Source organism: Bufo bufo, chromosome 6 (assembly GCF_905171765.1).
Source record: "Bufo bufo chromosome 6, aBufBuf1.1, whole genome shotgun sequence".
Taxonomy (NCBI): Eukaryota; Metazoa; Chordata; class Amphibia; order Anura; family Bufonidae; genus Bufo; species Bufo bufo.
The window spans coordinates 255,889,679-255,905,576 of NC_053394.1; the positions used below are offsets into that span (position 1 = coordinate 255,889,679).

The 15,898-nt window shown below is 43.5% G+C and overlaps 2 protein-coding genes across 3 annotated transcripts in view; one reads left to right on the plus strand and one right to left on the minus strand.

The window, feature by feature from the left end:
- C6H10orf105 (chromosome 6 C10orf105 homolog) overlaps positions 1–3,863 on the minus strand; it is a 31,431-nt gene extending 27,568 nt beyond the window's left edge. For both annotated transcript variants that reach the window (XM_040438893.1, XM_040438892.1), the window contains exons 1-2: positions 3,829–3,863; positions 3,526–3,620 (exon numbers count right to left, since the gene is read on the minus strand). The gene's annotated coding sequence lies outside the window, so the exon portion shown is untranslated. The remainder of the gene's footprint in view (positions 1–3,525; positions 3,621–3,828) is intronic.
- Positions 1–15,898, plus strand: part of CDH23 (cadherin related 23) — a 1,196,655-nt gene that overhangs the window by 840,826 nt on the left and 339,931 nt on the right. The window lies entirely within an intron of this gene.

A 15,898-nucleotide genomic window follows, 5' to 3' on the forward strand; every position in this document is an offset into this window, starting at 1 on the left:
TGGCTTGATTCATTTTCCTATCACATTATATACTGCTTGTTTCTATGGTTACAACCACCCTGCAATCCAGCAGCCAGGGGCGGATTGGTCATAGACCTCACACGGAAATTTCCTGGTGAGCCGATGCCCAGGGGGACGCCTGGGCCCTCCTCACGGCCAGCTGGTGGAAGTTTTTGGGGATGTATTTTAATCTGCTGGGGGAGTATTTTGTGATGGACACTAGTATTTGGCTCTGTTGGGATGGTATAAGGTGCCACAATATGGTATTGCTGGCCCTGCCTTCCATCAATTTGGACCCGACTACAAAATGGGGCCACTTTTAGTATTTTTTTCCAGGGCCACTTTAAGTTCCCAGTCTGCCCCTGCCAGCAGCAGTGGTCGTGCTTGCACACAATAGTAAAAAAAAAGCTGGTTTATATTCACTCCCATGTTCCCAGCCACTGGAGAGGCCAGCCCCTTTTCCTATAGTGTGCAAGCAAGGCCAAGGCTGCTGGATTGTATTGTGGTTGTAACCATGGGAATGAGCAGTGTATAATGTGATGAAAAAATGAATCAAGCCAGCAAAGGAGGTAATATGGACAATCACAATACATTAGTAGGTGGTTTGTATTAACTTTGTATACATGATAAATGCCATTTGCTGAAGTGAGACCAATCCCTTTAAATCTTTGACAAATGTAAAAATAATGCAGAGAGGCCTCTACGTTCCCTTCAGCCCTTCTTAAACACCGCAGCTAGATATAAGACTTTGAAAATATTCAAGCCCATCATTATTGATATGGTAGTGGAAATCCAGTGCTCCAGTAGAAATCTAGTGGTCAATGTGCATTGCTATTGTCATAGAGAGATGAAGAGAAGTTAAAGGGGTTGTCCGAGTTCAGAGCTGAACCCGGGCATACCCATATTTTCACCCAGGCACCCCCCCTGATGTTAGCATCGGAGCATCTCATGCTCCGAAGTGCTCCCTTACCCTGCACTAGATCGCGCAGGGCACTGGCTCTTTTGTTTACAATAACACACTGCCGGGCGGAGGCTTCTGCCCGGCAGTGTGTTCGGTGACGTCACCGGCTCTGATGGGCGTGCTTCATGCTGCCCTAGCCATTTTACTGGCTAGGGCAGCGCTAAAGCCTGCCAATCAGTGCCGGTGACGTCACTGGGCTTCCTGGCAGCCCCCATGAAAATGCTTTTGCCCTGCACGATTTACCGCAGGGCAAAGGAGAGCATCGGAGCATGAATTGCTCCGATGCTCAAGTCAGGGGGGCTGCCTGGGTGAAAATGGAGGTATGTCCGGGTTCAGTTCTGAACCCGGACAACCCCTTCAAAAGAACTAGATATAATCCAATAGGGCAGTTGAGATGATACCACACAGATTGGGGCAGATTCACTAATACTGTCTAATAGACAGCGTAAGCTCAGGCTATATGTCACAAAGCAGGAGATGCTGAGTAGACCAGTCTGTGCGAATTGGTTCATGTAGGTGTTGGAAGACATGTATGCCAGTTTTTTGCACATATTGCGCCAACATTCTGGAGCATTTTCACAAGTAAATCTGCTGCATTTTATTGTTGACATATCATGCTGGCATCTCATGCTTATGTCCAGTGTTAGACATGCATTATGGCCCTGTTACTAGGCTTGAGCGAATCAAGCTTTGGACCATAGATCTGAAGTCGATTCATTAAATAAACTTACGGGCTCATTTATCAATCTTAGTTGCCCTTAGTAACCCTCAGATTCCACCTTTAATTTTTGACAGCTCCTTTGGAAAATGAAAGGTGGAATCTGATTGGTTGCTATGGGCAACTAAACCAGTTGTACTTTACATCAGATTGATAAATTACCCCCTCAGTTGGTAATGCTGTTTCCGTACAGCATTAAAATGTATGGGCTCCAGTTAGCCAAATTTCGTCTGGAGCGAAGTTGTGCGAGACTTCGGTGAATGACTTTGGTATTCCTATCTGCGTATTTGCCAAGGCCAATAAGATAATGGGTTGCATCAAAAGGGGCATAGATGCCCGTGATGAGAACATAGTCCTGCCACTTTACAAATCACTAGTCAGACCACACATGGAGTGCTGTGTACAGTTCTGGGCTCCTGTAAACAAGGCAGACATAGTAGAGCTGGAGAGGGTTCAGAGAAGGGCAACTAAAGTAATAACTGGAATGGGTGGACTACAGTACCCAGAATGATTATCAAAATTAGGGTTATTCAGTAAAAAAAAAAGATGACTGAGGGGAGATCTAATTAATATGTATAAATATATCAGGGGTCAGTATAGAGATCTATCCCATCATCTATTTATCCCCAGGACTGTGACTGTGATGAGGGGACATCCTCTGCGTCTGGAGGAAAGAAGGTTGTACACAAACATAGAAGAGGATTCTTTACGGTAAGAGCAGTGAGACTATGGAACTCTCTGCCTGAGGAGGTGGTGATGGTGAATTCACTAAAAGAGTTCAAGAGGGGCCTGGATGTATTTCTGGAGTGTAATAATATTTCAGGCTATAGCTACTAGAGAGGGGTCGTTGATCCATGGAGTTATTCTCACTGCCTGATTGGAGTCGGGAAGGAATTTTTTTTCCCCTGAAGTTTTTGGGGAAAATTGGCTTCTACCTCACAGTTTTTTTTTTTGCCTTCCTCTAGATCAACTTTCAGGAAAACAGGCTGAACTAGATAGACAGATCTTTTTTCAGCCTTATAAACTATGTTCCTATGTATTTAAAAACATTTTAAAATAGGAATCCGAATTTGGCTTTGGTACTGGCTGGTAGCTCGGTAGCAAAGCCGACTTTGGATTCCTATTTTAAAAAGTTTTTTAAATACGCAGATAGGAATACCAAAGTCATTCACCAAAGTCTCGCTCAACTTTGCTACATGGAGCCAATGCATTTTAATGCTGTACGGAAACAGCGTCGTTTTTTAACGCATTAACTTCAGGCTCGATTCGCTCAAGCCTACCTGCTACTGTTAGGTGCCGTTGTAACTTTACAAAAAAAAAGTGCATGTAGGTGAAACATACAGTCTGTAAAGTAAGTGGGCCCTACAGGTGCAAGATGCTGAGCTAAACAATGGCAGCTCGGTACCCATGCAGCATACACTTGATCATTGTTCATCACACACTGTTGTACCTCTCTAAAGTCTCCATGGATTTAGCTTCAAACTGTGAGTTAACATCGCAGACATGGCTGACACCTTTTATCCTCATGAGAGATTGATGGGGAGCAACATTCATTTAGAAGTCGCTTCATAGCTCACAAAATGACAAGATTCTCCTTATGAATGCAAAGGAAGACAAGAAATAGACCTAAGAGCTTTACAGTCCTGAAGAGTTATACTAGACTTTTGTGTGGCCTTCAGCTTCACCCACAAATCACTAATATTTAGAATATTATGGTGTCCATGCATCTTGATGCATAATTCTTGCTTCTTTCTGCAAATGTTAACATTGAGTTTCTAGCAGGTTTCACTAGGTTGGTGACTATACGGACTTTGTTACAACATTTAAGTTATCTGCAAAATCCCACCTGATTATAAGATTTTCTCATCCGGTCTTCAAGTCGCTCATGGTTCTGCAGGTCCCTGCTGGATGCCTGTTTTTCTCAAACTTCCTTGCCCTTTGCTGGGGGGGTTGGATGGAAAGATAGAGGCAGCAAGAGGGAGGAGAGGGGTGTGGGTGATTCAGACAAAGGAGAGAAAGTAAAACGTTAATGGAAACAAATTAGAAGCATTTCTGAAATCTGGTTGCATTTGTAATACAAGGGTAAAGTGTGATGGCACCAAGTGGATCACAGTGTAACCCAGGGGAAGTCCTCAAAACTTCTCTTTACTTTTTATTCAATCATCTCCGAAGTTGTTTTCCTTGATGAAGGTTAATGTTGTCTCCCAAGCAGCTCATTTCCCCCTGTGGGATGTTTACATGGTACAGTCTGGTAGCTGGATTTTGTTCTCTGAATGCCAGCCTTCAGGTTGCTGTGAAGTTGAGATGGGCTTTAAAGAGGAGGGGGAGGGAGAGATGGTGTGAACGTTTCTATAAAGAGCCTCTTTATATTCTTCTCTGCACGCATTTTTTCCTGGCGTTAATTTAACATTTCCAGTGACAGCAGCTTTTTAAAGCATTTATGAATAGTGTAATGTGATGTTGTTTCTTGTACATAGCAATGATTTTATATGCTTCTATTTGGTAGTTTTCCACATTCAGATTTTGACTCCAGACTAATGTTCCCATCACAAGCAGTATGTTAGGAACGAATGTCGAAGCTGGCTTGAGTGGTGCTTGAAAGTTTGTGAGCCCTTCAGAATTTTCTACATTTCTATTTCAATTTGGCCTAACACTACATAAAATTTTCACACAATCCTAAAAGTAGATAAAGATAACCAAATCAAAGAAATGAGTCAAAAATGAGTAGACCTGATTATTTATTTATTGAGGAAAATTATCCAGTATCACATGTCTGTGAATGGCAAAAGTATGTGAACATTTAGGATTAACAGATAATTTGAAGGTGTAAATAGAGTCAGGTCTTTTCAATCAATGGGATCACAATCAGGTGTAAGTAGGCGACCTGTTTTTGTATTTTTTTTTAAAGAACAGGGATTTCTCAATGTCTGATATTCAGAACACATATTTGTGGAGGTGTATCATGTCATGAACAAAGGAGATTTCTGAGGACCTCATAAAAAGGAGTTGTTGATGCGCATTAAGCTGGAAAAGGTTACAAAACAATCTTTAACCACCTCCCTTCCGCCCATATACTATAAACGTTCGGGAGGTGGTTCTATATTTCTGAATGGACGTTCCTGAATGTCCATTCAGAAACTGCAGCTGCAGATCGGGTTGCCCGCTGTCAGTGACAGCAGGGCAACCCTTAGAGAAGGCAGGGACAGTTCCCAGGTGGCCCTGCCTTCTAGATCGATGTATACACAGCGCTCCCCGAGCGCTTCCTGTTCCGGCCCGGCGGTCATGTGATCTCTGGGGCCGGGAGAGTGCAGGAGCTGTGAGGTCTTTCAGAGACCTCGATCAGCCCTGCAGTGAGGCTGTACAGCACTGTATTGCGCTGTACAGCATCTTTGGGGGGTGTATTTCTCCTGTAACTGGGGCTACTATTTCAGCCTCAGTTACAAGAAAAATCAACAGTGAAAAAAAAAAAAGAAGTGAAGTTAAATGTCCCCCAGAGGTCTTGTATGACCTTATGGGGGACGAAAAGTGTAAAAAAAAAATAACATTTTTTAAATTAATTTAAAAAAAAGGTTTCACATGTAAAAAAAAAATCCCCCAAGTAAGGAATTTTAAAAAATGTTAAAAATAGAAATAAATAAAATAGACATATTTGGTATTGCCACGTCCGTGACGGTCGACTCTATAAATATATCACATGATCGACCCAGTCCGATAAACACCATAAAAAAAAACAGTGTCAAAAAAAGCAATTTTTGTCACCTTACATCAGAAAAAGTGTAACACCAAGTGATCAAAAAGGCGTATGTCCGACAAAATAGTACCAATAAAACCGTCACCTCATTCCGCAAAAAATGAGCCCCTACATAAGAAAATCGCTAAAAAAATAAAAAAAAATATAGCTCTCAGAACATGGAGACACTAAAACATCATTTTTTTGGTTTCAAAAATGCTATTATTGTGTTAAAGTGAAATAAATAAAAAAAGTATACATAATAGGTATCGCCGCGTCCGTAACAACCAGCTTTATGAAAATATCACATGGCCTAACCCCTCAGGTGAACACTGTAAAAATAAATAAATACAAATTGTGCTAAAACAACCAATTTTTTGGTCTCCTTGCCCCATAAAGTGTTATAATGAATGATCAAAAATTTATATGTACCCAAAAATAGTACCAATAAAACTGGCACCTTATCCCCTAGTTTCCAAAATGGGGTCACTTCTTGTCTGTTTCTACTGTAAGGGTGCATCAGGGGGGCTTCAAATGGGACATTGCATCTAAAAACCATGTGACGCTCCTTTTTTTCTGCGCACTGCCGTGTGCCCATACAGCAGTTTATGACCACATGTGGGGTGTTTCTGTAAACCGCAGAATCTGGGTAATAAATATTGAGTTTTGTTTGGCTGTTTACCATCGATGTGTTAAAGAAAAAATTGGATTAAAATGGAAAATCTGCCAAAAAAGTGAAATTTTTCAATTTGATCTCCATTTTCCGTTAATTCTTGTGGAACGCCTAAAGGGTTAACAAAGTTTGTAAAATTGGTTTTAAATAACTTGAAGGGTTTAGTTTCTACAATGGGGTCATTTATGGGGGTATCCACTATGTAGGCCCCACAAAGTGACTTCAGACCTGAACTGGTCCTTAAAAAGTGGGTTTTGGCAATTTTCTTAAAAATTTTAAGAATTGCTTCTAAACTTCTAAGCCTTCTAACGTCCTAAAAAAATAAAATTACATTTCCAAAATGATGCCAACATAAAGTAGACATATGGAGAATGTTAAGTAATAAATATTTTATGAGGTATCACTTTCTGTTTTAAAAACAGAGAAATTGAAATTTTGGGTAAATTTGGGATTTTTTCATAAATAAAGGTGAAATATATTGACTCAAATTTATGAATAGCATGAAGTACAATGCGTCATGAGAAAACAATCTCTGAATGGCTTGGATAAGTAAAAGCGTTCCAAAGTTATTACCACATAAAGTGAGATATGTCAGATTTGCTAAATTAGGCCTGGTCAGGAAGGGGGCAAATGGCCCAGATGTGAAGTGGTTAAAGAATTTGGACTCTACCAATCTAAAGTCAGATTGTGTACAAATGGAGTGGTTGACCAGCTAAGATCAGGCCGAGAGCAAGGTCACAAAAGAAACAACTGTACACTATTAGCAACTAGGGGCCTTACTCAGTTAGGTAATGTTATTGTTCACGGGTCCACCATCAGGAGGATACTGAACAACAATGGTTTGCATGGTAGGATTGCAAGTAGAAAGCAGCTGCTCTCCAGCAAGAATATTGCTGCCCATTTGCAGTTTGCTAAATATCACTTGGACAAGGCAGAAAGTAATTGGACCAATCTTTTATGGCTAGATGAAACCAACATACAATTTTTTTGGCTTAAATGAGAAGCGTTATGTTTGGAGAAAGAATTCTGCATTTCAGCTTAAAAACCTCATCCCATCTGAAAAACACAGTGTTGGTAGTTTCATGATTTGATCCCATTACGCTGCATCTGGGCCCAGACAGCTTACCATTATTGATAGAACAATGAATTCTGAATTATACCAGCAAATTATATAAGATAAGGTCAGGAAAAATGTCCTGCAGCAAGACAAGACCCTTGTTATGCTGACGGCCTGTGTCTGTCTGCGCTGTGTGTATTGTTCCTATGTATTGACTGCTGCCAGATTCTGGGAATTTGACTCTTGCTGCCTGCCCTGACCTCGGCTTGTTTCTTTACTAAGTATTGCCTGACACCCTGGAGCCTCGTATTGGTGTCTCTGATCCCCATGGGTCATCTGCTGAACCACTCCTTGTGGTTGATACAGTGTATCTACATCCACAGACCATAACAACCCTAAGCACACAAGTTCTACCAAAGAATGGTTAAAGAAGAGCAAAGTTACATTTTTGAAACTGCCAAGTCAAAGTCCTGACCTTAGTCCATTAGAAATTTTAAGGAAGGACCTAAAGCGAGCAGGTCGTAGGAGGAAATTCACCAACACTGGAGAAAGTTTAAAGGGGTTGTGCCACTAATATAAATGTATCCCACCTAACAGATATCACTGCTATATCCCTTTCCCCAAATACCACCATTTATCAAAACTGCCTTATTCTAATGCTATTATCCTACCAGTACACCCTGTGGCATAGTGGTTTTGATTTTCAGTTACTGTTTCTTATGTCCTATAGTGGAGCCTTGTACAATAGGACACACAAACTCACAGCTCTTCTTTTCCTTCCATTCAATAACCACTCCTCTATGTACAGTGTCTGTTACATGTCAGCTATAGTGTCAGTTATGGATGGATAGACAGACAATAGATAGATAGATAGATAGATAGATAGATAGATAGATAGATAGATAGATAGATAGATAGATAGACATAAGGATGAATTTTGCACTAACAAATGATAGGCATTAGCATAAGTTGTGTCTATTATAAATCCAGTTACACAGAGCATTTTGAATATGTGGAGATAGAAAATAAAAAAAACATGCTAGGAGGAATGGGAGCTAGAGTTCTTGATGATAAAATACATTTTAGAGTAGAAAATATTTTATGGAACAACTCCTTTAAAGGGAATCTGTCACTAGCAATTTACCCAATTTTTTTTTTCATGAATCCATGTTTAACAGAGTACCTTTTTTCCATCGGTCTTGTTCTTTTGATTGTCCGTCCTGTCATTTCTTCAAAAAATCGATTCTTATGATGTGTAAATGACGCTGTAAGGAGCCCAGAGGGGCGTTCTTCTTTCTCCACGGTGCCCAGGAACGCCCCTCTGAAGTGCCGTGCCCGCCTAAATTTGAAATCTAATAACGCCTCCAAGTTCATCTAAATCCCCTCCCAGAGGCGCGGCTAAGTGCTCAACACCCCCCCCTCCTCAGCGCCGCGCTCTGCGGCAAACACCCCGATCCTCCTCTCGCCGGCATCCCAATCCCCGCGCAGGCGCAGTGCCGGCGATTTCCTGGGCTATGATAAGATGACTGTCGGCACTGCGCCTGCGCGGGGATTGGGATGCCGGCGAGAGGAGGATCGGGGTGTTTGCCGCAGAGCGCGGCGCTGAGGAGGGGGGGGTGTTGAGCACTTAGCCGCGCCTCTGGGAGGGGATTTAGATGAACTTGGAGGCGTTATTAGATTTCAAATTTAGGCGGGCACGGCACTTCAGAGGGGCGTTCCTGGGCACCGTGGAGAAAGAAGAACGCCCCTCTGGGCTCCTTACAGCGTCATTTACACGTCATAAGAATCGATTTTTTGAAGAAATGACAAGACGGGCAATCAAAAGAACAAGACCGATGGAAAAAAGGTACTCTGTTAAACATGGATTCATGAAAAAAAAATTTGGGTAAATTGCTAGTGACAGATTCCCTTTAAGGAATGGGCAAAATTATTTCAAGCTGATGTGCAGGACTAATCAACAATTACCAGAAATGTTTTGTTGCAGTTATTGCTGCACAAAGGGGGTCACACAAGATACTGAATACAAAGGTACATATCCTTTTGCCACTCAGAGACATGTGATATTACCTAATTTTCCTTAAAATGAACAAATTTCTTTGATTTAGTTATCTTTATCTACTTTTAAGACTTGTGTGAAAATCTGATGTAGTTTTAGGTCAAATTGATACAGAAATATAGAAAATTCTGAAGGGTTCACAAACTTTGAAACACCATGTACATCAGGAGATATTGTATTATTATTATAAAAGAAAGAAACATCCTGATGTGCCCTGATTTTCCTGTTAATGGAATATTTTACTCAATTCAGTCTATGTCTCAGGTCTTGAGATATTATTATTATTATTATTATTATTATTACTTGTCAATTTGTGGCAGGAAAAGCATTCTGTAAACTCATTCTAAAGGTGGCTATACACATTAGATGAATGTTAGCTGAACCCACCAATTTTAGCAAGACTGTCGAACCATGGGTGCCTCCCAACTCTCCACTAATGGAATATGGTTGGAATAAGAAAGATCAGGCTGTTGGAGATCAACATGTGCATAACGTTTGTTCTCAAGGAAGATAAGCTGGAGGTTTGTGGCAGTGCATACGCCTCTATTCCTTTTGAGATAACTTGCACAATTAGCGTGCATGTGTACAGGGGTTTCAGATGATTAAACATCAAGTCAAATGTTCATTCAGTCAATGTTTTAAACTGTAGCGTGACCTTTATTCAATTGTACAATTTTTTTGTGTGTAAAACGTATTTTTGCTGTAGGCATGGTGTGCAACCATAAATGATGCACCCTCTCCGTTTGTCTACATAGGGCTTGGTTTTGTTGCCTATTGCAGAACTCTAGTTTATCAGTTGATTAGATCTTTCATGAGGCACCAAATATTGTTGATGTCTTAACAGTGTGTTATGCAAGCGGGTGTGGACCCACTGCACCACAGACTGGGTATACTCTGGAGGGGCATAACTAAGCCACTACCTGGTCTTCACTAGAGCCTCTGATGGTAAGGATAGGCTTAGGCCATCAGGGTAGTTGCCAGGGGCTACTCCAGAGCAGTCCCCGAGTCAGTAGCAGCAGACCAGGGGGTCAGAGTACTCGGTGAAAGCACCGAGGGGACTTGCGTGGCCAGGAGGTTCCGGGTCTGGACAGGCGGCAATCAATCGGAGTCAGTAAGTGAAGTCCGAGGTCAGAGGCAGGCGAAAGTCCATAAACGAGATGTGAGGTCAGGGGCAGGCGGCAAACAGGCAAAGTCCATAAACAAAGTTTGAGGTCAGAGGCAGGTGGCAAACAGGCAATATCCAGGAGTTCAATAAGCAGGGTCTGGTACACAGTGAAGCAGACAAGAGAGACACCTTAGCACTTGGAGATAGACAAGCTAAAACCATGAGCTTGCTCAGGCATCTTCCTGTAGTAGGAAGCGCTTTTAATACCTGTTGCAATCCATTTATAGACTGGTGAGACAGAGGGCGTGTGTGTGTTGCCTCATAGGTGAAGAGAGACACACCCACACAAGCTCAAACACCGCCAGATTGGCACCATTGTCGCACACCACTTTACCAACTGTTAAATTGAGCGGGGTTAGCCACTGATCGGGCTGTGAAAAGCAGAGCTGAAAGCAGTGCAGGACCGGTGTGGCTCTTGGCTTCCAGGCACAACAGCCGCAGAACAGCATGGCAACGTCTCACCTGGCAAGTTGAATAGGTTCTGGGGAGCTTGGGGGGATGCAGAGGAAGAGGCGGTAGCAGTGGAAAAGGAGGAGTCAGCTGAGGAGGAGACTGAGGATGGAGTAGGAGGAGGAGAAGAAGAGGCAGGCCTGCATGCAATCCGTGGCGGTAACACCAAATCCACACGGGTTACATACTTGACAGCCGTCAGAAGGTTCACCCAGTGGGCAGTAAAAGTTATGTACCTTCCCTGCCCTTGTTTGCTAGACCATGTGTCTGTAGTCAGATATATCTTGGCACCGACACTGTGTGCCAGAGATATATTCACTTGCCACTGAACATGGCCATATAGCTCTGGGATGCACTTCTGGGAGAAATATTTCTTTCCGGGGACTTTCCATTGCGGTGTGCCAATGGCCACAAATTTTCTAAAGGCCTCCGAGTCCACCAGTTTATATGGCAGTAGTTGGCAGGCTAGCAGTTCCGACAAGCCAGCGGTCAGCCGTTGGGCAAGAGGGTTATCCGGCGTCATCAACTTTTTACGCTCGAACATTTGGGCCACGGAAGCCTGCCTTGCGCCAGATGGCCGCGACGGTGTATCGCCGGCCTCAATCAATATTTGGTGGAAGCAGGCATATCAAACCCCTTAATCAGTATTTTGTGCAAGCAGATATATAGAACCCCTTAATCAATATTTGGTGGAAGCAGGTATATCACAACCCTTAATATGTATTTTGTGGAAGCAGGTATATCAAACCCCCTATTCAGTATTTTGTGGAAGCAGGTATATCGCACCCCTCAATCTGTATTTTGTGGAAGCAGGTAAATAGAACCCCTCATCAATATTTTGTGGAAGCACGTATATTGCACCCCTTAATCAGTAAATTGTGGAAGCAGGTATATAAAAACCCCTTAATTAGTATTTAGTGGAAGCAGGTATACCGCACCCCTCAATCTTTATTTTGTGGAAGCAGGTATATAGAACCCCTTAATCAATAGTTGGTGGAAGCAGGTATATCAAACCCCTTAATCAATATTTTGTGGAAGCAGGTGTATCGCAGGCCTTAATCAATATTTGGTGGAAGCAGGTATATCAATCTCTTTAATTAATATTAGGTGGAAGCAGGTATATCGCACCCCTCAATCAGTATTTTGTGGAAGCAGGTATATCAAACCCCTTAATCAGTATTTTTTGGAAGCAGGTATATTGCACCCCTCAATCAGTTTTTTTGGGGGGCAACAGGTATATCACACCTGTTGCAAATAGTTGTTCCAATAGCGTTTGTCCCTCTATATACCTGCAGTATCGCAGCAGAACCGCACACAACTGCTGCACAATACAAATGCACTATATACTTTCTATGTTAGAAAGTATATTATAGGTATATCACACCCCTCAGTATATCACACCTATCAATAGCACACCTGCACACCTATAACAGTCTTTAAAAGGACTTTTGTGGCCCTATTAGCTAGTCCCTAACAGTCTGTCCCTGCGGCACAAAGCAACCTCTCCCTACACTGGCAAAACACAGAATGTAAAATGGCTGCCAGATCGGGTTCTGTTATAGGGTGGGGGTGTGTCCATGTGCTGAAACTTCTCAATTGGCTGTCCTGTCCCACCTGATTGATGTGTCATTGGTCAAAGTTTGGCGCCATGCAAAAGAATATGGCGCATGCGAACATCGCCATATGTTCACATGTTCGGCAAATCGCGAAAGCACATAGTTCGCCACGAAATGACCGCAAGGCCATCTCTACACTGCAGGAGCATTGCTTAGTACAAAAGGCATAACCAGATATTCATAGTGACCGTCACGGGTGTTGAATGGGGTATTTGTTTTTGATAGTGATTTTATTTAGGCTCCTATAATCGATGCATGGCTGGAGACAACCGTCTTTTTTCTTTACAAAGAAGAAGCCAGCGCCAGCCGGAGAAGATGATTTCCGGATAAATCCTCTGTCAAGATTTTCTTTGATATAGTCAGACATGGCTCTGCTGGTGACAGAGGATAAATGCAACCACGTTGAGGTGAAGACACAGGAACCAGATCAATAGGACAATCATAGGGCCTGTGTGGAGTTAACGTCTTAGCCTCCTTCTTATCAAAGATGTCACCATAGGCATGGTATGCTGCAGGCAGACTTTTAAGATTTGATGGTACCCAGGGTAACTGAGCAGGCTGAACAGGAGAAAGACACTTTCCAAGGCAGTACCGTCCCCAACGAAGCACCTCTCCAGACTTCCAATCAAGAACAGGTTCATGGACACGGAGCCATGGTAGCCCCAAAAGGAGAGGATGAGAGAGACTTTGAAGAATCAAGAACAACATTTCTTCTGTATGAAAAGCTCCTACCTGTAGTTTCAGAGGTTCAGTAGAAAATTGTACAGACTCAGATAGAGCCCTTCCATCGACGGATGACACTATCAAAGGTTTCTGCAGGCGTCGAACTGCAATACGATATTGATCCACTATGGCTTTCTGCAGGAAGTTTCCTGCTGATCCGGAATCCAGAAGAGCCGTCTCCGTGAACCGATTATATCCAAACGACAAAGTTGCCGGCAGAGTCAGGGGTGGAGAGGAATTATCTTCACCTAGGCCTGACTCTCCAACGGACCCTAGGCTCGTGAGTTTCCTGGCTTCAGGGGACAGGCACGGAGCACATGAAAATAACCACAACAATAGAAACAAAGTCTTTTGGCACGGCGGTGATCACGTTCCTGTTCAGTCAGCCTAAATCGGTCGACCTGCATGGGTTCAGGAACTGCAGACATCACTCGAGGCAGAGGGTTAGAGGCTTGCTGAAGAGAAGATGCCAGATGACAAGGCCTCCTCTCACGTGCCACTTCTCTGAGATATTCCTGGAACCGTAAATCAATTTGAGTAGCCAGGGAGATGAGGTCATCCAGGGTGGACGGAACATCCCATCCAGCCAGCTCATCTTTAATTCTCCCACAGAGGCCCTCCCAAAAGGTGGCCACAAGGGCCTCATTATTCCAGCTGAGTTCAGAGGCTAGCGTACGTAACTGGACTGCATACAGACCCACGGATTGGTTCCCTTGACGCAGCTGCAGTAGGGAGGATGTGGCAGAGGTGGTGCATCCGGGCTCGTTGAACACCTTGCGGAAGGCCTCTAGGAAGGTCTGTAGATCCATTATGACTGAATCGTTCCTTTCCCAGAGGGGATTGATCCAGGCCAGTGCCTCCCCAGTAAGGTGTAACATAAGAAAAGCCACTTTGGCTCGGTCCGAGGGAAATTGGTGAGGCAAAAGTTCAAAATGAAGAGTGCATTGATTTATGGCACTGCTTAGGGTCACCGTTGAGACGAGGTCTAGATCTGGGTACATAGGAAGAGGACGGAGCAGGAGCTGAATTAACCGGTGCAGAGAGGCTTGATGACGCTGGGTTAGCATATGTCAGGTCATTTAGACGCATATTCACATTGCGTAGGTTGGACAATATTTGATCCTGACGCTCATGCTGCTGAGCCAACTCCTGGTGTAACTTGTTGGTACTAGGAAGGTTCAGATCAGCGGGGTCCATGGCTCGAGCAAACTGTTATGCAAGGCGGTGTGGACCCACTGCGCCACTGACTGGGTATACTCTGGAGGGGCATAACTAAGCCACTACCTGGTCTTCACTAGAGCCTCTGATGGTAAGGATAGGCTTGGGCCGTTAGGGTAGTTGCCAGGGGCTACTCCAGAGCAGTCCCCGAGTCAGTAGCAGCTGACCAGGGGGTCAGAGTACTCGGTGTAAGCACCGAGGGGACTTGCGTGGCCAGGAGGTTCCGGGTCTAGACAGGCGACAATCAATCGGAGTCAGTAAGCAAAGTCCAAGGTAAGAGGCAGGCGGTAAACAAAGTCCATAAACGAGATCCGAGGTCAGGGGCAGGCGGCAAACAGGCAAAGTTCATAAACGAAGTCCGAGGTCGGAGGCAGGCGGCAAACAGGCAAAGTCCAGGAGTTCAATAAGCAAGGTCCGGTACACAGAGAAGCAGACAAGAGAGACACCTTAGCACTTGGAGATAGACAAGCTAAAACCATGAGGTTGCTCAGGCATCTTCCTGTAGTAGGACGCGCCTTTAATACCTGCTGCAATCCCATTTATAGGCTGGTGAGACAGAGGGCTTGTATGTGTTGCCTCATAGGTGAAGAGAGTCACACCCACGTAAGCTCAAACACCAGTGCAAGTCTCCATCAGGAAGGAAACTCTGGCATGGAACACAGATAGCATAGTTAAGCTACCTGCTGCCCGCTTTTGTCAGCATGGCGGCAGGAGTAAAAAGAGAGAGTCCGGCGCCCGTGCTCGCAAATCGGGGCAGCGGCGCCAGCACGGACCGATGGGCTAACAATGTGCCACCCACAATATAAAAACTGAATCATTCTTTCCCCAGTCAGTGTGCATTGGTCATCTAAAAGTGAACACCAATGAACTTGTATATTGTCGATCGGCACTTGTTCAGGGTTGAAATTGCAGTTTGTAAAAGTACCTTTATCTTGAATATTGAAGTAAAAAACATTGACGAAGACATTAAAATCATTACAAATATCACAATTGTATCTTCATTTGTGTTACTCTCTTTACACCCAACCTACCCCAGTACAGCTGAATGAAAAAGAAAAATACAATAACCCATCAGATTTCACTCCTGTCATAGTTTGCCCACTCCTGAGGGTGTGAAATTTGAATGGTCTAACCCTAACGGGACCCTTGTTTTTTCTTATTTTAGTATCCACACCTAAATAAATGGTCCTCATGTGCACATAGATGAAGGCAGATATGGTATGTACACTGCGTGCAGAATTATTAGGCAAATTAGTATTTTGACCACATCATCCTCTTTATGCATGTTGTCTTACTCCAAGCTGTATAGGCTCGAAAGCCTACTACCAATTAAGCATATTAGGTGATGTGCATCTCTGTAATGAGAAGGGGTGTGGTCTAATGACATCAACACCCTATATTAGGTGTGCATAATTATTAGGCAACTTCCTTTCCTTTGGCAAAATGGGTCAAAAGAAGGACTTGACAGGCTCAGAAAAGTCAAAAATAGTGAGATATCTTGCAGAGGGATGCAGCACTCTTAAAATTGCAA